Here is a 21,963-nt window from a genome sequence, read left to right on the forward strand (position 1 = left end):
GAGACATAGAAGAGCTCAAGGACATCATTGGTTCCTCAAGAAGGAAACGCCACCATCACTAAGGTGGATTCATTCCTTGTTCTTATTTTTTCTGTTTTTAGTTTTCTATGTTATGTGCTTATCTATGTTTGTGTCTTCATTACATGATCATTAGTAGTAGTAACTATGTCTTAAAGTTATAAATGTCCTATGAATCCATCACCTCTCTTAAATAAAAAATATTTTAATTCAAAAGAACAAGAAGTACATGAGTTTTGAATTTATCCTTGAACTTAGTTTGATTATATTGATGTGGTGACAATGCTTCCTGTTTTCTGAATGTATGCTTGAACAGTGCATATATCTTTTGAAGTTGTTGTTTAAGAATGTTAAATATGTTGGCTCTTGAAAGAATGATGACTAGGAGACATGTTATTTGATAATCTGAAAAATCATAAAAATGATTCTTGAAGCAAGAAAAAGCAGCAAAGAACAAAGCTTGCAGAAAAAAAAAATAGGCGAAAAAAAAATATAATAGAAAGAAAAGCAAGCAGAAAAAGCCAAAAGCTCTTAAAACCAAGAGGCAAGAGCAAAAAGCCAATAACCCTTAAAACCAAAAGGCAAGGGCAATAAAAAGGATCCCAAGGCTTTGAGCATCAGTGGATAGGAGGGCCTAAAGGAATAAAATCCTGGTCTAAGCAGCTAAACCAAGCTGTCCCTAACCATGTGCTTGTGGCGTGAAGGTGTCAAGTGAAAACTTGAGACTGAGCGGTTAAAGTCAAGGTCCAAAGCAAAAAAAGAGTGTGCTTAAGAACCCTGGACACCTCTAATTGGGGACTTTAGCAAAGCTGACTCACAATTTGAAAAGGTTCACCCAATTATGTGTCTGTGGCATTTATGTATCCGGTGGTAATAATGGAAAACAGAGTGCTTAGGGCCACGGCCAAGACTCATAAAGAAATTGTGTTCAAGAATCATCATACTGAACTAGGAGAATCAATAACACTATCTGAACTCTGAGTTCCTATAGATGCCAATCATTCTGAACCTCAATGGATAAAATGAGATGCCAAAACTATTCAAGAGGCAAAAAGCTATAAGTCCCGCTCATTTGATTAAAGCTATGTTTCATTGATAGTTTGGAATTTATAGTATATTCTCTTCTTTTTATCCTATTTGATTTTCAGTTGCTTGGGGACAAGCAACAATTTAAGTTTGGTGTTGTGATGAGCGGATAATTTATACGCTTTTTGACATTGTTTTTAGTATGTTTTTAGTAGGATCTAGTTACTTTTAGGGATGTTTTCATTAGTTTTTATGTTAAATTCACATTTCTGGACTTTACTATGATTTTGTGTGTTTTTCTGTGATTTCAGGTATTTTCTGGCTGAAATTGAGGGACTTGAGCAAAAATCAGATTCAGAGGTTGAAGAAGGACTGCTGATGCTGTTGGATTCTGACCTCCCTGCACTCAAAGTGGATTTTCTGGAGCTACAGAACTCGAAATGGCGCGCTTCCAATTGCATTGAAAATTAGACATCCAGGGCTTTCCAGAAATATATAATAGTCCATACTTTGGCCAAGAATAGATGACGTAAACTGGCGTTCAACGCCAGCTCTCTGCCCAAATCTGGCGTCCAGCGCCAGAAAAGGAGCCAAAACCAGAGTTGAACGCCCAAACTGGCACAAAAACTGGCGTTCAACTCCAAGAAGGACCTCTACACGTGCAACACTCAGGCTCAGCCCAAACACACACCAATTGGGCCCAGGAAGTGGATTTATACATCAATTACTTACTCATGTAAACCCTAGTAGCTAGTTTATTATAAATAGGACCTTTTACTATTGTATTAGGCATCTTTGGTCTCAGTTGTAATCCATTGTTCATCTTTGGATTACCTTATGATTCTTTGATCACGTTTTAGGGGGTTGGCCATCTCGGCCATGCCTGGACCTTCACTTATGTATTTTTAACGGTAGAGTTTCTACACTCCATAGATTAAGGTGTGGAGCTCTGCTGTTCCTCAAAGATTAATGCAAAGTACTTCTGTTTTCTATTCAATTCATCTTATTTCGCTTCTAAGATATCCATTCGCACCCAAGAACATGATGAAGGTGATGATTATGTGTGACGCTCATCACCATTCTCCCCTATGAACACGTGCCTGACAAACACCTCCGTTCTACATGAAATAAGCTAGAATGAATATCTCTTAGATCTCCTAACCGGAATCTTCGTGGCGTAAGCTAGAATGATGGCGGCATTCAAGAGAATCCGGAAGGTCTAAACCTTGTCTGTGGTATTCCGAGTAGGATTCAATGATTGAATGACTGTGACGAGCTCCTAACTCGCGATTGCAGGGCGTTAGTGACAGACGCAAAAGGATAGTAAATCCTATTCCAGCATGATCGAGAACCGACAGATGAATAGCCGTGCCGTGACAGGGTGCGTGAGCATATTATTCACTGAGAGGATAAGATGAAGCCATTGGCAAGGGTGATGCCTCCAGGCGATTAGCCGTGCCGTGACAGGGCATTGGATCATTTTTCCGAGAGATGACCGAAAGTAGCCATTGACAGTGGTGATGTATCACATAAAGCCAGCCATGGAAAGGAGTGAGACTGATTGGATGAAGATAGTAGGAAAGTAGAGGTTCAGAGGAACAAAAAGCATCTCCATTCGCTTATCTGAAATTCCTACCAATGATTTACATAAGTATCTCTATCCCTATTCTATTATTTATTATTCGAAAACTCCATGATTATTTTATATCCGCCTGACTGAGATTTGCAAGGTGACCATAGCTTGCTTCATACCAACAATCTCCGTGGGATTCGACCCTTACTCACGTAAGGTATTACTTGGACGACCCAGTGCACTTGCTGGTTAGTTGTATCGAAGTTGTGACAAATTATGAATGTGTAATCACGATTACGCGTACCAAGTTGCTCACGTGCCAGGAATAGTTTGAGCCTTGACATCAAAAACTTCGTGCACCAATCACCAGTAGCAATATAATTAAATTCGAGACCCAGAACGTAGTGCAAACCACCCAAGTTCTTCAAAGAAAATTTAGAATTTAGTTCAGCAACAAGGTGTTCAATTTCATTTTTGTTACTGCTAGTTATAACTATGTCATTAACATAGGTAAGTAAGTAAATAGTCGAGGTATTAGTGACACGAATGAATAGCGATATATCATCTTTAGTGTTTTTAAAACCAAATTGAAAAAGAGTAGAGCTTAATTTGGCAAACCAAGCTCGAAGGCCCGTTTTAAACCATAAATGGCTTTGTCCAACTCACAAACCAAACTGGAATCAACATGTTCAAAACCTGGAGGCTACATCATGTAAACGTGTTCGTGTAATTATCCATTTAAGAACGCATTATTGAAGTCAAATTGATGCAAAGGCCATCGTTTTGAAATAGCAATGGTGAGAACAATCCTTATAGTAGAGGGTCTTATAATACGGATGTATATTTGATTAAATTCAACGTCCTCGAGTTGGTGTCACCTTTTTGACACCAATCGAGCTTTATACTTCTTATACTATTATCAGGGGCTCGTTTTACAGTAAAAATCCATTTACATCCAATAATAATGGAATTAGGTGGAGGATGAGTAAGATGCTAGGTATGATTTTTCATTAGAGCATTGTATTTCTCATTCATGGCTTGAAGCCAATAAGAGGATTGTAAGGCCTGAGAAACATTCTGTGGTGAATTTTTGGTGAGATTATAAATAGAGAAAGTAGCAACAAGGGGTTTGAGTTTATGAATACCAGATTTTGATCTGGTGATCATGTGATGAGTGTTGGTGGTTGTGGAAGGTTGATTAGAAGGGATAATTGGTGTAGTATTATCAGAAGAAGAAATGACATTAGATTTTTCATCAATAGTAGAAGAAGTAGAAGAAGAAGGAAGCGAAAGATGAGTTGGAGAAATACTAGTTGGTGTAGAAGTTGAGAGTGCAGAATCAGATAGTGGAGGAGTAGGAATAGAAGAAAGTGAAGATTGGTTCTCATTGGAACTTAAAGAAGAATGAGGAGCAGTTGTGAAATGATACAAATGGAAGAATACAGAGAAGAGAGAGATTGACAAGAGATTTGAATTGAAAATTGAAATAGAATAACTATTGTATTATTTTTCAGTTCTTTACAATAGAATCATAACCATCTATTTATACAGCAGAGTTTGTTAGAGGACCTTATCTCTAGAAAGCTAACAACCTCTAACTAAATCAGTTATAGCTAATTAATAGTTTTACTAACTGTTGCTCATATCTCCAATATCCCCCCTCAAACTTGAAGATACTCTTGCAGTAACTTTAAGTTTGTCTTTACACTTGTTGAAAGGTTCTGCTGACAGAGGTTTAGTAAAAATGTCAGCCACTTGATCCACTACACTAATATGAACAACATTTAGCTGATTCTAATTTACTCTTTCTCTAACAAAATGTAAATCTAACTCAAAGTGTTTAGTTTTGCTGTGCAAAATAGGATTAGCTGCAGCAAAACTGCACTCATGTTATCGCAATATAGAGTGGGAACAGTGTCAACTTGGATGTGAAGTTCCTTGAGAAGATTTTGGAGCCAGACTATTTGAGAATCTGCTTCAGCTAGTCCCCTATACTCAGCTTCTGTGCTGGATCTGTTGACAGAGGGTTGTTTCCTACTGCACCAAGATACCAGGTTTGCACCAAGATAAACTCCATAACCATAAGTGGATTTTCTATCATCAACATCTGATCCCCAATCTGAATCACAAAAAGCATAAATTCTTAAGTCAGTGCTAGAATTAAACAAAAGACCTTGTTCTATTGTCCCAGCAAGATACCGTGACAATCTCTTCACATATTTCCAATGACTAATCAAGGGTCTTTGCATATATTGACTTAATTTGTTAACACAATAAGAGATTTCTGGCCTTGTTAAGGTAGCATACTGTAGAGACCCTATAACAGATTTATATAATGTTGCATCATCAAGATATTATTTCCTTCTTTAGATAGTTTAACACTTGTGATCATAGGAGTTGGAACTCCTTTTAATTCTTCCATGCAAACTTTCTTTAATAGGTCAGAGATGTATTTTGTTTGACTAAGATGATAAGTTCCTGAATCAATCTTACATGCTTCTATTCCAAGAAAATAACTAAATTCACCAAGATCTTTTAAGAAAAAAATGTTGTGAAGCGGGTTTATAGTATTTTGAATGACAATTGTATTATTCCCAGTAATAAGTATATCATGTACATATACTAGAATATATATAGTGATAGTAGGATCATGCTTGACAAATAAAGAGTGATCTGACCTGGTTTTGATGAAACCAAATAAAACTAAAGTTGAAGAAAGTTTAACAAACCATGTTCTTGGGGCTTGTTTTAAGCCATACAAGGATTTTTCAATCTACAAACCTGTCCAACATCACCTTGAAAAAATCCTGGAGGTTGTTTCATAAAAACCATTTCATTTAAATCCCCATTCAAAAATGCATCATTGAAATCAAACTGCCGAATCTGCCAATGATACTTTAAAGCAATGGTGAGAACAATTCTTATGGATGAAGGTTTGATTACATGGGCAAAAACCTGTTCATAATCAACCCCTTAACTTGGTGGTTACCCTTTGCAACCAATCTAGCTTTATACTTAGCAATATATCCATTTGATTTTCTTTTAATAGCATAAATCCACCTGCTATCGATCACCTTGGCAGTAAGAGGAGGAGTTTCTAAACTCCATGTTTGATTCTTATATAAAGCTTGCAGCTCCTCCAACATGGCTTGATGCCAATGAGGTGACTGTAAAGCCTGTGCAGTGGTGGTAGGAACATTATTATAAAGATCAAGATTGGAAGAAGTAGTAGTTGGGAATAGTTTTGGTTTTACAATACTAGACTTGGATCTGGTTTGCATTGAGTGAGTATTAGTTGAAATTTTTGGTTTCGGAGAACTTCCAAATTGTATTTCTAAACCTGAAATAAGGACACTATCTGAGTGGTGTTGAGCTGTATTGGCTTTAGAGAGAGGAATTGGCTCATTTGATTTTTGGTTAGAGGCTTGCTTAGGTGATGATGCATCTAAGGAAGAGTGAGGAAGAAGGTCAAAATTAGAACTAGATAGAACTGGTTGGTAGGAGGAATGAAGAGCAGAATTGGACTCATTGTTAAGATGTGAATTTGAAGAAGTATGAGTTATAATAGGCAGTACCAAGGATGTATAAGGAAATTGTTGCTTAGGTAAAGCAGGAGGTGAGGATGGAAAAAGAATAGAATATGAAAACTTAGATTCATCAAATATAACATGACGAGTAATAATGATTTTTCCAGTTTTAGTGAGACACTTATATCCCTTATGATTAAGAGCATAACCTAAGAAGATGGATAATTGAGATTTGTAGTCAAATTTATTGGTAGAATATGGTTTAAGACATGGATAGCAAGCACACCCAAAGGTTCTAAGGAAAGAATAGTGTGGTTTATGATGGTGAAGGAGTTCATAAGGAGTGATATTTTGAGTATTTGGAGAGGATAGTCTATTGATAATGTAGGTTGTCGAAAGGAAGGCATCGTCCCAATGTATCAAAGGAAGAGAAGCTCTTGCAAGCATTGCAAGACCAGTTTCAACAATGTGACGATGCTTCCTTTCGGCCCGTTCATTTTGTTGATGAGTGTATGGACAAGAGAAGCGATGAGTGATACCGTGAGTAGCCAAAAATTCAGTGAATTGTGTAGATAGGTATTCACGGCCATGGTCAGTTTGTAAAGCTTTAATCTTTACACCCCTGTGAGTTTCAAAATTAGCTTTGAATTGTAAAAAAGCATGAAATGCCTAAGATTTAGAATGGAGAAAATAAACATATGTATACCTAGTAAAAGCATCAACAAATAAGATATAATAATTGAATCCATGATATGAAGTAATAAGGGCAAGTCCCCATAAATCTGAATACATCATTTCAAGAGGAGCATTAAAGTTAAATTTATCTAGAAAGAAAGGAAGAAGGTGCATTTTTGCCATACAGCAGAATTCACAAACATGAGAAGTGGCTTTATGTGATTGAACATTCAAATTACAATGTCTCATTACATTTAGAACAGTATTTGTGCCATAGTGGCCAAGTCTATCATGCCACAATTCATATGAGTTCAAATTAGCATGAAAAACTTTAGGATAAAAGTTGTCAATTTGCACTAAATCCTTATCAGCATTGTCAGATTTAGTTTGAGTAACAGTCATTCTATCAAAATAATAAATGCCATTTCTAGAAATTCCTTGAAGAAGAATCTCATTTGTAATCTGGGATTTAACACAACAATAGTTAGCATGAAACTCAAAGAAACACTTGTTATCAATAGTAGTTTTATGCACACTTATAAGGTTCTGAGTTATTTCAGGGGAATGTAATAATTTGTCAAGCAGAAACTTTTGTTTTGTATCAAGATTAACAAGATATGAGTGACCATATTGAATAATACTACTATCTGTACCATTACCTAACATAATCTGTTCAGAACCATTGTAATCAGATGAGCAAACTAGATTGTTTGGATCAGATGTGACATGATGACTGGCACCTGTATCAGGAAGCCTGGAAGAATCTAACAAGGCAGAAAGAGTTGCAAGATAAGCACGAGGAGTATGAAATGATAATGGAGGTGGAAGAGCCAAAGGTGTATTTGTTTTCTAATTTGTGAAATTTTGAGAAGAAGGATGAAAGTTGTTATCAAAGCAATGAAAGCAAGAAAAGGCCACATGTCCAAGTCTCCCACATACTTGACACTGAGGCCAAGAGTCCAAAGAAGAGTATCTGCCACCGCAAGAAAATCTACCACCCCTTCCACGACGTCCATAGAAATTTGCTCTTGAAGGTGGTCTTGCATACAGAGGAGTTGTTTGTGTGTAATTGATAGAAACTGATTCAAAATCAGGTTTTCAAAAACGATCGAACATATGCTCATGAGCCAGAAGGAGGGATTCAGCTTCCATTAGAGAAATTGACTCAATGTTTGTCATTACAGTAGAGATATACAATGCATAATCCTCAGACAAGCCTTCAGTAATGGCGGTAATATGATCATCAAGGGAGAGGGTATAACCACTTGCTGCTAGAGAATCCACAATCTTTCTTATCTTGGCGAGATATTCAGTAGCAGAAGTTCCACCTTTTCTAAATGACTTGAGTTCAAATTTTAATTGTTGAATCTTTATTTTTGAAGTTTTAGAGAAATAATCTTTAATTTTTGCCCAAACCTGGTGTGCAAAAGCGCAATCCAACATTCTGTTCTTGAAACTATCATCAATTGATGAAAGAAGCCAGGTCATGAGGTAATGATCTTTAGTCTTCCATTTCTTGTAGGATTCTGATTCTGTTCCTGCAATGCGAGCTGCTTGATTATCAAATCTGATTGGAATTTTCTCTGTATTAAGATGATCCACAAATTCATTAGCATTGATGACATGAATAGCCAAGTGCTGCCAGGTCTTGAAAGAGTTTTCATTGAGCTTATCTATCATAGGCACAGAAAAAGTAGTTGAATTTGTAGAAGAAGGAGAAGAAGAAGAGTGTGGGATAATTGCTGCCATGGATCTTAGACCTGAGCTCATGATACCATGATTGAAATGGAAGAATACAAAGAAGAGAGAGATTGACAAGAGATTTGAATTGAAAATTGAAATAGAATAACTATTGTGCTATTTTTCAGTTCTTTACAACAGAATCATAACCTTCTTTTTATACAGCAGAGTTTGTTTGAGGACCTTATCTCTAGAAAGCTAACAACCTCTAACTAAATCAGTTATAGCTAACCAACAGTTTTACTAAATGTTGCTCATATCTCCAATATGAAAAAAGTAGAGTAGAAAAAAGTTGTTCATCAATAACATTATTTCTTACAATTAATACTTTGTCTTGAGTAGTAAGGCATTTCAAGCCCTTGAATTGTGGGGCATATCCAAGAAAAACACACTTCTGAGATCTGTAATCAAATTTGTGAGTATTATAAGGATGAGTATAAGGGTAACAAGCACATCCAAAAACTCTTAACAAGTCATAATTTGGTTTGATGTGATAAAGAATCTCATATGGTGATTTAAAATTCAAAGCCTTTGTGGGTAGCCTATTTATCAAAAAAGCAGAAGTTAGAAAAGTATCCTCCCAATAACTCAGGCAATTTGGTAGTGGCAAGTAAGGATAAGCCCAACTCAGTTAAATGTCTATGCTTACCCTCAACAATGCCTTGTTGTTGATGAGTGTAAGGGTAAGACAAATGATGAACAATTTCATGTTCTTATAAGTAATTCTTAAAATTCAAAGAAAGGAATTCCTTCCCATTATCAGTTTGGACTGTCTTTAATAGAAATCCTCAGTTGTTTCTCCATAAGATTTTTGTATTGCTGAAAAATAGAAAAAATTTGTAATTTAGATTGCATTAGATATAAATAGGTATATGTTGTATGAACATCAACCAAACTCAAATAAATTTGAAACTTTACCTTGACACCGTGGGGGTAGGACGTCATATGTCAATAAAAATAAGTTGTAATGGAGAATCATATTTAGTTTGAGATAAGGGAAATGGAAGAGCATGCATTTTTGCCATGCAGCAGTGATCACAAATAAAGGAGTTATAATCAGTATTAAAACTTGTATTATTATCAAAGGGAACATTACAATGTTTAAGAATAGTTTAAATTATGGAAGAAGAAGGGTGTCCTAGTTTTCTATGCCATAAGATAGGATTCATTTTACATTTTGCAATAAAAGCATGAGCGATAGATTTGTCAACCAAAGATAAAGGAACTAATAAGTTGTCAAATGCATATAAACCATGTGTAAGTATTCCCTGAAGTAGATTTTGCTTGTTGACCTAAGATTTAACAAAACAATGAAAGAGGTGAAATTTAAAAAATACATTGTTATCCAAACAAAATTTTAGAACATTAATCAAGTTCTTAGCAACTTTAGGTAAATGTAAAATATTTTTATACACAAAAACTCTATTCATATTTAAAGATTTTAAAGCAGTATATGTCCACAATGATGTATAGGAATACCAGAATCATTTGCCAAGTAAAGGTGATCAGGGCTAGTGTAGTCTGCATCATTGATTAGGTTGTTGTAATTATGTGTGAGGTGATGACTTGCCCCTATATCAGGGTACCAAGCCGTGTCATTAGTAGAAGATGTAGAGGTGAGGTATGATTGAGGTTGATGGAAGGAAGGAGGAGGTGGAGGTGGTGGTTGACTAGAATAAACAGATTAAGAAGAGGTGGAATTGCCAGAATAAGCATGATCATATCTATAGAAATAGTGGCAAGCTGAGTGACCAGGCCTGTCACAAACTTGGCAGGTCAAACGATTCGTTGCTTGCTAAGAAAACCTACCACCTCGACCAAAATGACAACCACGACCACCTCTTCTTCCATTGAAGTTTCTTCTAGGAAATCTTGAGTTAGAGAAAGCAGATTGAGCAACTTGTGCTTAAGCAAGACCAAGAGATAGTTGTTTGAATTTTTCTAGTGTTTCTTCATGTGATACAAGTAGTGTTTCTACTTCTCCTATTGTGAATAATTCTAATTTTACTTGAACCAATGAAATGCAGCTAGAGAAATCTTTCGAAAGGCCATCACAAATTATTTCAATATGAGATTCATGGCTAACTTCATAACTAAGAGCATTCAGAAAGTTGACTATCTTCTTGATGTGTGAAAGATATTAAGTAATGGAAAGAGATTGTTTCTTACAATTCTTTAATTGGATTTGAAGTTGCTTAACCTTTAATTTTGTTGACTTAGTGAAAAGTTGATGCAATTTCTTCCAAATTTGAAGAGTAGAAGTACAGTGAAGCATTCTATTTTTGTAAGACTAATTAATAAAAGCAAGAAGCCAAGAATTGAGATTACAATCTTGTTAGATCCATTTTTCATATTTAGATGAAATAGTACCAGTAGTATGCTCTGCATCTGAGGCATACTGAGGAGATTCTTTGCCTTCAATGATATGATCTTCAAACTTCTGTCCTTTGATAGTGAAAAGTGCCAATTGTTGCCATGTAACAAAACTTGTTTCATCAAGCTTGTCTAGAATAGGATTGAAAAGAGATTTATTGCTGTTTGAGGAAGAAGATACCATTAATACCATGGATCATAACCTTGTAGCTCTAGATACTATGTAGAAAGTAGTGTAGAATTGTGAATTCTACAGAGGATGAATCATAAGAGAAAAAAAAAGAGAGATATCTTGATGTATTAGAAAAATATAAAATGGTAATAAATTGAATTATTACCAAACTTGTGTATTGTCTCTCTCTCTCTCTCTCTCTGTCTCTCTCTCTCTCTCTCTCTCTCTCTCTCTCTCTGAGACTGATTCTGAACTCTCTTTTATACTATAGAAGACTTGAAGACTTAGTCAACAAGAGAAGCCTTTACAGTACAAGATTACACAACTAATTCTTGAACAACAATCTTGATTTTCTTTAATCCACTATCTTAACAACTATCTCATTAACCTATACATGTATGTTCACCAATAAAGAGAAGGGGATATACACAACTTTTTTACTCATTATTATTATGAAGGGTAAACCACCAAAAATGCATTCGAATAATTTTGTCGCTGACAAAAATACATCTGAATTTTATTATCGACAAAAATACCCTCAAATAATTTAAAAACTTGAAAAAAAAAGCCCAATATTAAAGATGTATTCTAAAAAAATATTTTAGAGATTGAATTTTAATATAATTTTTTGCAAGCACGATTAGAAAACTGAGATATTTTTATCTTTAAAATTTAGTGATTTTTTGCTAAGTATATATTTTTTGTCAACAACCAATAATACTTTTAAAATTTACTTTTATTCGGTTTTTTAATGTATTTTTTAAATAATTATCTAATATTCTTATAAATGTTGGATAAATGCATAAGTGATTTATCAAATACAAAAGTCGTTTGCCACTTACAAAAAAAAAATTCTTTTTGGCTTTTTGGTAGCATTTTTAATTGTTTGCAGGAATTTTTGTTGATAACAACATTTGGGTGCATTTTTATCAATGACAAAATTATTCTAGTGCATTTTTGGTAGTTTACCCTATTAATAAATAGCACTTAGTCATTGAAACATCGGAGTATCTTTGCAGGTACTAACCCCAGCTTGATCATTTGGAGAAATCTAGGTCCCGAGTTACTCCGTTGGTAAGTTCACTAAACGTACGAATATTTGGCGCCGTCTGTGGGGACCTCAATGCTTCAATATCACGGGTTGTTGCAGATGCAAACAAGGAACATGTGGGGAATGTAGACCACCTACAAGTGCCTCCACAGACTCCAATTTTGCATATAGTAGGACAAGCTGATCATGAGTATAATGATTCTAGATAGAATCATGATTTTAGAGGTTAGGGCTGACATCCCCCTAGAAACTACAATAGTCGGAATGTCATAAATGATGGGAATTCACCTCTAGTCAACCCGGGAGGGGGTAAACATTGTAAGGAGACCATCTGAAACCCAGACTAAGATAAATGCCAAAATAATGCAAGAAATGACTTCGAAGATTCAAAATTTAGAAAGACAAGTACAGGATGCTCAGAGGTCTCGTGCTCAACGAACCCAAAGAGCAAGAATTCAAGATGTAGAGTCAAGGATGTGTGAGAACCTGGCTTTTAAGCATGCTACTGATAAAAGGGGCCAAACACCTCCTAGGGAGGATGGAGCACGAGTTCGAGAAGCTACTAGATGACCAAAAACGATCTTCAGTTCTTCTCTACATAGGAGGGAGAGATCGGAATCCTTTAGTAGTAGGGGCCGAAGAGACGACGAGGTCATCATGATCCCGTGGTTGTTGGGAAGACTCCTTTTGCAACGAGGGTTTTACGTGTTTGATTACTGATGAGCGGATAATTTATACGCTTTTTGGCATTATTTTTAGTATGTTTTTAGTAGAATCTAGTTACTTTTAGGGATGTTTTCATTAGTTTTTATGTTAAATTCACATTTCTGGACTTTACTATGAGTTTGTGTATTTTTCTGTGATTTCAGGTATTTTCTGGCTGAAATTGAGGGACTTGAGCAAAAATCAGATTCAGAGGTTGAAGAAGGACTGCTGATGCTGTTGGATTCTGACCTCCCTGCACTCAAAATAAATTTTCTGGAGCTACAGAACTCAAAATGGCGCGCTTCGAATTGCGTTGGAAAGTAGACATCCAGGGCTTTCCAGCAATATATAATAGTCCATACTTTGCCCAAGTTTAGATGACGCAAACTGGCATTCAACGCTAGCTCTCTGCCCAATTCTGGCGTCCAGCGCCAGAAACAAGTTGCAAAGTGGAGTTCAACGCTCAAACTGGCACCAAAACTGGCGTTCAACTTTAGGAATGACCTCTACACGTGTAACACTCAAGCTCAGCCCAAGCACACACCAAGTGGGCCCCGGAAGTGGATTTATGCATCAATTACTTACTTCTGTAAACCCTAGTAGCTAGTTTATTATAAATAGGACTTTTTACTATTGTATTGGATATCTTTGGACGCCTGGTTCTTAGATCAGAGGGGCTGGCCATTCAGCCATGCCTGGACCTCTCACTTATGTATTTTCAATGGTAGAGTTTCTACACTCCATAGATTAAGGTGTGGAGCTCTGCTGTTCCTCAAAGATTAATGCAAAGTACTACTATTTTTCTATTCAATTCAACTTATTCCGCTTCTAAGATATTCATTCGCACTTCAACTTGAATTTGATGAACGTGACAATCATCATCATTCCCTATGAACGCGTGCCTGACAACCACTTCCGTTCTACATTAGATTGAATGAGTATCTCTTAGATCTCTTAATCAGAATCTTCGTGGTGTAAGCTAGAATGATGGCGGCATTCAAGAGAATCCGGAAAGTCTAAACCTTGTCTGTGGTATTCCAAGTAGGATTCAATGATTGAATGACTGTGACGAGCTTCAAACTCGCGAGTGCTGGGCGTAGTGACAGACGCAAAAGGAGGGTGAATCCTATTCCAGCATGATCGGGAACCTCAGATGATTAGCCGTGCCGTGACATGGCATCTTGGACCATTTTCACAAGAGGAGGGGATGTAGCCACTGACAACGGTGATGCCCTTGCATAAAGCCAGCCATAGAAAGGAGTAAGACTGATTGGATGAAGGTAGGAGGAAAGCAGGGGTTCAGAGGAACGAAAGCATCTCTGCACGCTTATCTGAAACTCTCACCAATGATCTACATAAGTATTTCTATCCCTATTTTATTATTTAATTTCGAAAACCCCATTACTATTTTATATCCGCCTGACTGAGATTTACAAGGTGACCATAGCTTGCTTCATACCAACAATCTCCGTGGGATCGACCCTTACTCACGTAAGGTTTATTACTTGGACGACCTAGTGCACTTGTTGGTTAGTTGTATCGAAGTTGTGACAATTTATGAATTGAAATTAGAGCACCAAGTTTTTGGAGCCATTACCAGAGATCACAATTTCGTGCACCAAGTTTTTGGTGCCGTTGCCGGGGATTTCTTCGAGTTTGGACAACTGACGGTTCATCTTGTTGCTCAGATTGGGTAACTTTCTTTTCGTTTTCTTTTCAAAAAGTTTTCAAAAAAGAAAAATTTTTTTTCAAAAATCTTTCAAAAATTTCTCCTTTGTTTTCGAAAAAAAAATGTTTTCAAAAATATATTTTTCTTCAGAATTTTTAAGAATGAATTCTAGTGTTTCATGAAGCATGTGAAGCCTGGCTGGCTGTAAAGCCATGTCTAAATTCATTTGGACTGAGGCTTTCAATTTGTTATCAAGAGCAAGCTAGTTGTTGCTAATCCACCTGCTACTGTTCCTGATTTACATACTAAAGCTTGGCTGGCTATTAAGCCATACCTAACCCTTTGATTGGAGCTTTAGACTAAAGAGCATAAGATTCCTGGAATTCATATTAAAAATTTTGGAATCCTTATTTTTATTTTTCATAATAATTTTCGAAAAAAACCAAAAAAATCATAAAATCATAAAAATCAAAAATATTTTTTTGTTTCTTGTTTGAGTCTTGAGTCATATTATAAGTTTGGTGTCAATTGCATACTCATCTTGCATTTTTCGAAAATTCTCATGCATTCATAGTGTTCTTCATGATCTTCAAGTTGTTCTTGGTAAGTCTTCTTGTTTGATCTTTGCATTTGCATGTTTTGTGTCTTTTCTTGTTTTTCATATGCATTCTTGAATTCTTAGTGCCTAAGCATCAAAGATTTCTAAGTTTGGTGTCTTGCATGTTTTCTTTGCATTAAAAATTTTTCAAAAATGTGTTCTTGATGTTCATCATGATCTTCATAGTGTTCTTGGTGTTCATCTTGACATTCATAGCATTCTTGCATGCATTCATTGTTTTGATCCATAACTTTCATGCATTGCATCATTTTTCTTGTTTTTCTCTCTCATCATAAAAATTCAAAAATAAAAAAAATATCTTTCCCTTTTTCTCTCTTAAAATTTCGAAAATTAGATTTGACTTTTTCAAAAATTTTAAAATCTAGTTGTTTTTATGAGTCAAATCAAATTTTCAATTTAAAAATCTCATCTTTTTCAAAATCTTTTTCAAAAATCAAATCTTTTTCATTTTTCTGAGTTATTTTCGAAAATTTTAAAAATATTTTTCAAAAATCTTTTTCTTAATTTTACATCATAATTTTCGAAAATAACATCACCAATTAATGTTTTGATTCAAAAATTTTAAGTTTGTTACTTACTTGTTAAGAAAGATTCAAACTTTAAGTTCTAGAATCATATCTTGTGATTTCTTGTGAATCAAGTCATTAATTGAGATTTTAAAAATCAAATCTTTTTCAAAAACTGATTTCTATCATATCTTTTCAAAAATATCTTCTTATCTTATCTTTTTCAAAAATTTGATTTCAAAATATCTTTTCTAACTTCCTAACTTCTTATCTTTTCAAAATTTGTTTCAACTAACTAACTAACTTTTTGTTTGTTTCTTACCTTTTTCAAAACTACCTAACTAACTCTCTCTCTCTCTCTAATTTTCGAAAATATCTTCCCTCTTTTTCAAAATTTCTTTTTAATTAACTAATTATTTTAATTTTTTATTTTAATTTTCGAAAAATTACTAACCTTTTTCAAAAACCATTTTCGAAAATCACTAACTCTTTTTCAAAAATTATTTTCGAAATTCTCCCTCTCTCATCTTATTCTATTTATTTATTCATCTACTAACATCTCTTCCTCACATCACTCACCAAATTCGAACCCCCTCTTCTATCTATGTTCGAATTTTTTCTTTTCCTCTTCTTCTACTAACAATAAGGAACCTCTTTACTGTGGCATAGAGGATTCCTCTTCTTTTCTTTTTCTCTTCTCTTTCTTATGAGCAGGGATAAAGAAAAAGGAATTCTTGTTAAAGCTGATCCAGAACCTGAAAGGACTCTGAAGAGAAAACTAAGAGAAGCTAAATTACAACAATCCAGAGACAACCTTATTGAAAATTTCGAACAAGTAAAGGAGATGGCAGCCGAACCTAACAACAATAATGCAAGGAGAATGCTTGGTGACTTTACTGCACCTAATTCCAATTTACAGGGAAGAAGCATCTCCATTCCTACCATTGGAGCAAACAATTTTGAGCTGAAACCTCAGCTAGTTTCTCTGATGCAGCAGAACTGCAAGTTTCATGGACTTCCATCTGAAGATCCCTTTCAGTTCTTAATTGAATTCTTGCAGATCTGTGATACTGTTAAGACTAATGGAGTAGATCCTGAAGTCTACAGGCTCATGCTTTTCCCTTTTGCTATAAGAGACAGAGCTAGAGTGTGGTTGGACTCTCAACCCAGAGATAGCCTGAACTCTTGGGATAAGCTGGTCCCGGCTTTCTTAGCCAAGTTCTTTCCTCCTCAAAAGCTTAGTAAACTTAGAGTGGACGTTCAGACCTTCAGACAGAAAGAAGGTGAATCCCTCTATGAAGCTTGGGAGAGATACAAAGGACTGACCAAAAAGTGTCCTACTGACATGCTTTCAGAATGGACCATCCTGGATATCTTCTATGATGGTTTGTCTGAATTGGCAAAAATGTCATTGGATACTTCTGCAGGTGGATCCATTCACCTAAAGAAAACACCTGCAGAAGCTCAAGAATTCATTGACATGGTTGCTAATAACCAGTTCATGTACACTTCTGAGAGGAATCCTGTGAGTAATGGGACGCCTATGAAGAAGGGAGTTCTTGAAGTTGATACTCTGAATGCCATATTGGCTCAGAATAAAATATTGACTCAGCAAGTCAATATGATTTCTCAGAGTCTGAATGGAATGCAAGCTACATCCAACAGTACTCAAGAGGCATCTTCTGAAGAAGAAGCTTATGATCCTGAAAACCCTGCAATAGCAGAGATGAATTACTTAGGTGAACCTTATGGAAACACCTATAATCCATCATGGAGAAATCATCCAAATCTCTCATGGAAGGATCAAAAGCCTCAACAAGGCTTTAATAATGGTGGAAGAAACAGGTTTAGCAATAGCAAACCTTTTCCATCATCCACTCAGCAACAGACAGAGAATTCTGAGCAGAATCCATCTAGCTTAGCAAACTTAGTCTCTGATCTATCTAAGGCCACTGTGAGTTTCATGAATGAAACAAGGTCTTCCATTAGAAATTTGGAAGCACAAGTGGGCCAGCTGAGTAAAAGGATCACTAAAATCCCTCCTAGTACTCTCCCAAGCAATACAGAAGAGAATCCAAAAGGAGAGTGCAAAGCCATTGACATAACCAAAATGGCCGAACCCAATGGGAGAGAGGAGGACGTGAATCCCAAGGAGGAAGATCTCCTGGGACGCCCAGTGATCAATAAGGAGTTTCCCTCTGAGGAACCAAAGGACTCTGAGGCTCATATAGAGACCATAGAGATTCCATTGAACCTCCTTATGCCATTCATGAGCTCTGATGAGTATTCCTATTCTGAAGAGAATGAGGACATTACTGAAGAGCAAGCTGCCAAGTTCCTTGGAGCAATCATGAAGCTGAATGCCAAATTATTTGGTATTGAGACTTGGGAAGATGAACCTCCCTTATTCACCAATGAACTAAGTGATTTGGATCAACTGACATTGCCTCAGATGAGACAGGATCCTGGAAAGTTCATAATACCTTGTACCATAGGCACCATGATCTTTAAGGCTCTGTGTGACCTTGGTTCAGGGATAAACCTCATGCCCCTCTCTGTAATAGAGAAACTGGGAATCTATGGGGTGCAAGCTGCTAAAATCTCATTAGAGATGGCAGATAATTCAAGAAAACAGGCTTATGGACAAGTAGAGGACGTGTTAGTAAAGGTTGAAGGCCTTTACATCCCTGCTGATTTCATAGTCCTGGATACTGGAAAGGAAGAGGATGAATCCATCATCCTAGGAAGACCTTTCCTGGCCACAGCAAGAGCTGTGATTGATGTGGACAGAGGAGAATTGATCCTTCAATTAAATAAGGACAACCTTGTGTTTACAACTCAAGGATCTCTCTCTGCATCCATGGAGAGGAAGCAGAAAAAGCTTCTCTCAAAGCAGAGTCAAACAAAGCCCCCACAGTCAAACTCTAAGTTTGGTGTTGGGAGGCCACAACCAAACTCTAAGTTTGGTGTTGAACCCCCATATCCAAACTCTAAGTTTGGTGTTGGAGAGTCTCAACAATGCTCTGAACATCTGTGAGGCTCCATGAGAGCCCACTGTCAAGCTATTGACATTAAAGAAGCGCTTGTTGGGAGGCAACCTAATTTTTATTTATCTAACTATATTTTTCTTAGTTATATGTATTTATAGGTTCATGATCATGTGGAGTCACAAAATAAATATAAAAATTGAAAACGGAATCAAAAACAGCAGAAGAAAAATCACACCCTGGAGGAAGCATCTGCCTGGCGTTCAACGCCAGAACAGAGCATGGTTCTGGCGCTGAATGCCCAAAATGGGCATCATCTGGGCGCTGAACGCCAGAATTGCACCCTGGAGAGAAGCTGGCGCTGAACGCCCAGAACAAGCATGGTTCTGGCGTTCAACGCCAGAAATGGGCAACAAATGAGCGTTGAACGCCCAAAATGGGCACCAACCTGGCGCTGAATGCCCAGAGTTGTGTGCAAGGGCATTTTACATGCCTAATGGATGCAGGGATGTAAATCCTTGACACCTCAGGATATGTGGACACCACAGGATCATCTCAGGATCTGTGAATCTCACAGGATCCCCACCCACCTCACCCTCTCTCTATCCATTCATGGTCATCCCTTCTGTTTTCCTTTCACCACTCACATCCATACACATATCCCTCCATCTCCTCCATATCTTCTTCTTCTTCTTCTATTCTTTCTTCTTTTGCTCGAGGGCAAGCAACATTCTAAGTTTGGTGTGGTAAAACAATTATGTAAAGGATCTATAGCTCAGTGGTAGAACATGTGGCTGCAAATCAAGAGATCCCTGAGACACCTCAGGGGATGCACTTCCCTCCACATAAATATTGGGAGCAAATCAACACCTCCCTAGGAGAATTAAGTTCCAACATGGGACAACTAAGGGTGGAACATCAAGAGCACTCCATCATCCTTCATGAAATAAAAGAAGATCAAAAAGCAATGAGGGAGGAGCAACAAAGACAAGGAAGAGACATAGAAGAGCTCAAGGACATCATTGATTCCTCAAGAAGGAAACGCCACCATCACTAAGGTGGATTCATTCTTTGTTCTTATTTCTTCTATTTTTCGTTTTCTATGTTATGTGCTAATCTATGTTTGTGTCTTCATTACATGATCATTAGTAGTTAGTAACTATGTCTTAAAGTTATGAATGTCCTATGAATCCATCACCTCACTTAAATGAAAAATGTTTTAATTCAAAAGAACAAGAAGTACATGAGTTTCGAATTTATCCTTAAACTTAGTTTAATTATATTGATGTGGTGACAATGCTTCTTGTTTTCTGAATGTATGCTTGAACAATGCATATGTCTTTTGAAGTTGTTGTTTAAGAATGTTAAATATGTTGGCTCTTGAAAGAATTATGACAAGGAGACATGTTATTTGATAATCTAAAAAATCATAAAAATGATTTTTGAAGCAAGAAAAAGCAGCAAAGAACAAAGCTTGCATTCAAAAAAAAAAAAAACAAAAAAATAGGCGAAAAAAATAGAAAGAAAAAGAAAAAGCAAGCAGAAAAAGCCAAAGCTCTTAAAACCAAGAGGCAAGAGCAAAAAGCCAGTAACCCTTAAAACCAAAAGGCAAGGGTAAATAAAAAGGATCCCAAGGCTTTGAGCATCAGTGGATAGGAGGGCCTAAAGGAATAAAATCCTGGCCTAAGCGGCTAAACCAAGCTGTCCCTAACCATGTGCTTGTGGCGTGTAGGTGTCAAGTGAAAACTTGAGACTGAGCGGTTAAAGTCAAGGTCCAAAGCAAAAAAAGAGTGTGCTTAAGAACCTTGGACACCTCTAATTGGGGACTTTAGCAAAGCTGAGTCACAATCTGAAAAGGTTCACCCAATTATGTGTCTGTGGCATTTATGTATCCGGTGGTAATACTGGAAAACAAAGTGCTTAGGGCCACGGCCAAGACTCATAAAATAGCTGTGTTCAAGAATCATCATACTGAACTAGGAGAATCAATAGCACTATCTGAACTCTGAGTTCCTATAGATGCCAATCATTCTGAACTTCAATGAATAAAGCGAGATGCCAAAACTATTCAAGAGGCAAAAAGCTACAAGTCCCGCTCATCTGATTGGAGCTATGTTTAATTGATAGTTTAGAATTTATAGTATATTCTCTTCTTTTTATCCTATTTGATTTTCAGTTGCTTGGGGACAAGCAACAATTTAAGTTTGGTGTTGTGATGAGCGGATAATTTATATGCTTTTTGGCATTGTTTTTTGTATGTTTTTAGTAGAATCTAGTTCCTTTTAGGGATGTTTTCATTAGTTTTTATGTTAAATTCACATTTCTGGACTTTACTATGAGTTTGTGTGTTTTTCTGTGATTTCAGGTATTTTCTGGCTGAAATTGAGGGACTTGAGCAAAAATCAGATTCAGAAGTTGAAGAAGGACTGCTGATGCTGTTGGATTCTGACCTCCCTGCACTCAAAATGAATTTTCTGGAGCTACAGAACTCAAAATGGCGCGCTTCTAATTGCGTTGGAAAGTAGACATCCAGGGCTTTCCAGCAATATATAATAGTCCATACTTTGCCCAAGTTTAGATGACACAAACTGGCGTTCAACGCCAGCTCTCTGCCCAATTCTGGCGTCCAGCTCCAGAAACAAGTTGCAAAGTGGAGTTCAACGCCCAAACTGGCACCAAAACTGGCGTTCAACTCCAGGAATGACCTCTACACGTGTAACACTCAAGCTCAGCCCAAGCACACACCAAGTGGGCCCCGGAAGTGGATTTATTCATCAATTACTTACTTCTGTAAACCCTAGTAGCTAGTTTATTATAAATAGGACTTTTTACTATTGTATTGGATATCTTTGGACGCCTGGTTCTTAGATCAGAGGGGCTGGCCATTCGGCCATGCCTGGACCTCTCACTTATGTATTTTCAACGGTAGAGTTTCTACACTCCATAGATTAAGGTGTGGAGCTCTGCTGTTCCTCAAAGATTAATGCAAAGTACTACTGTTTTTCTATTCAATTCAACTTATTCCGCTTCTAAGATATTTATTCGCACTTCAACTTGAATGTGATGAATGTGACAATCATCATCATTCCCTATGAACGCGTTCCTGACAACCACTTCTGTTCTACATTAGATTGAATGAGTATCTCTTAGATCTCTTAATCAGAATCTTCGTGGTGTAAGCTAGAATGATGGCGGCATTCAAGAGAATCCGGAAAGTCTAAACCTTGTCTGTGATATTCCGAGTAGGATTCAATGATTGAATGACTGTGACGAGCTTCAAACTCGCGAGTGCTGGGCGTAGTGACAGACGCAAAAGGAGGGT

At 36.7% G+C, this 21,963-nt stretch overlaps 1 non-coding gene across 1 annotated transcript; it reads right to left on the bottom strand.

Moving 5' to 3' along the window:
* Positions 1–16,897: 16,897 nt before the first annotated feature.
* Positions 16,898–17,005, bottom strand: LOC112752140 (small nucleolar RNA R71). Its single transcript, XR_003176584.1, has one exon. It is a non-coding gene; the product is annotated as a small nucleolar RNA R71 (small nucleolar RNA).
* Positions 17,006–21,963: the final 4,958 nt, after the last annotated feature.

Source organism: Arachis hypogaea, chromosome 15, assembly GCF_003086295.3.
Source record: "Arachis hypogaea cultivar Tifrunner chromosome 15, arahy.Tifrunner.gnm2.J5K5, whole genome shotgun sequence".
NCBI lineage: Eukaryota > Viridiplantae > Streptophyta > Magnoliopsida > Fabales > Fabaceae > Arachis > Arachis hypogaea.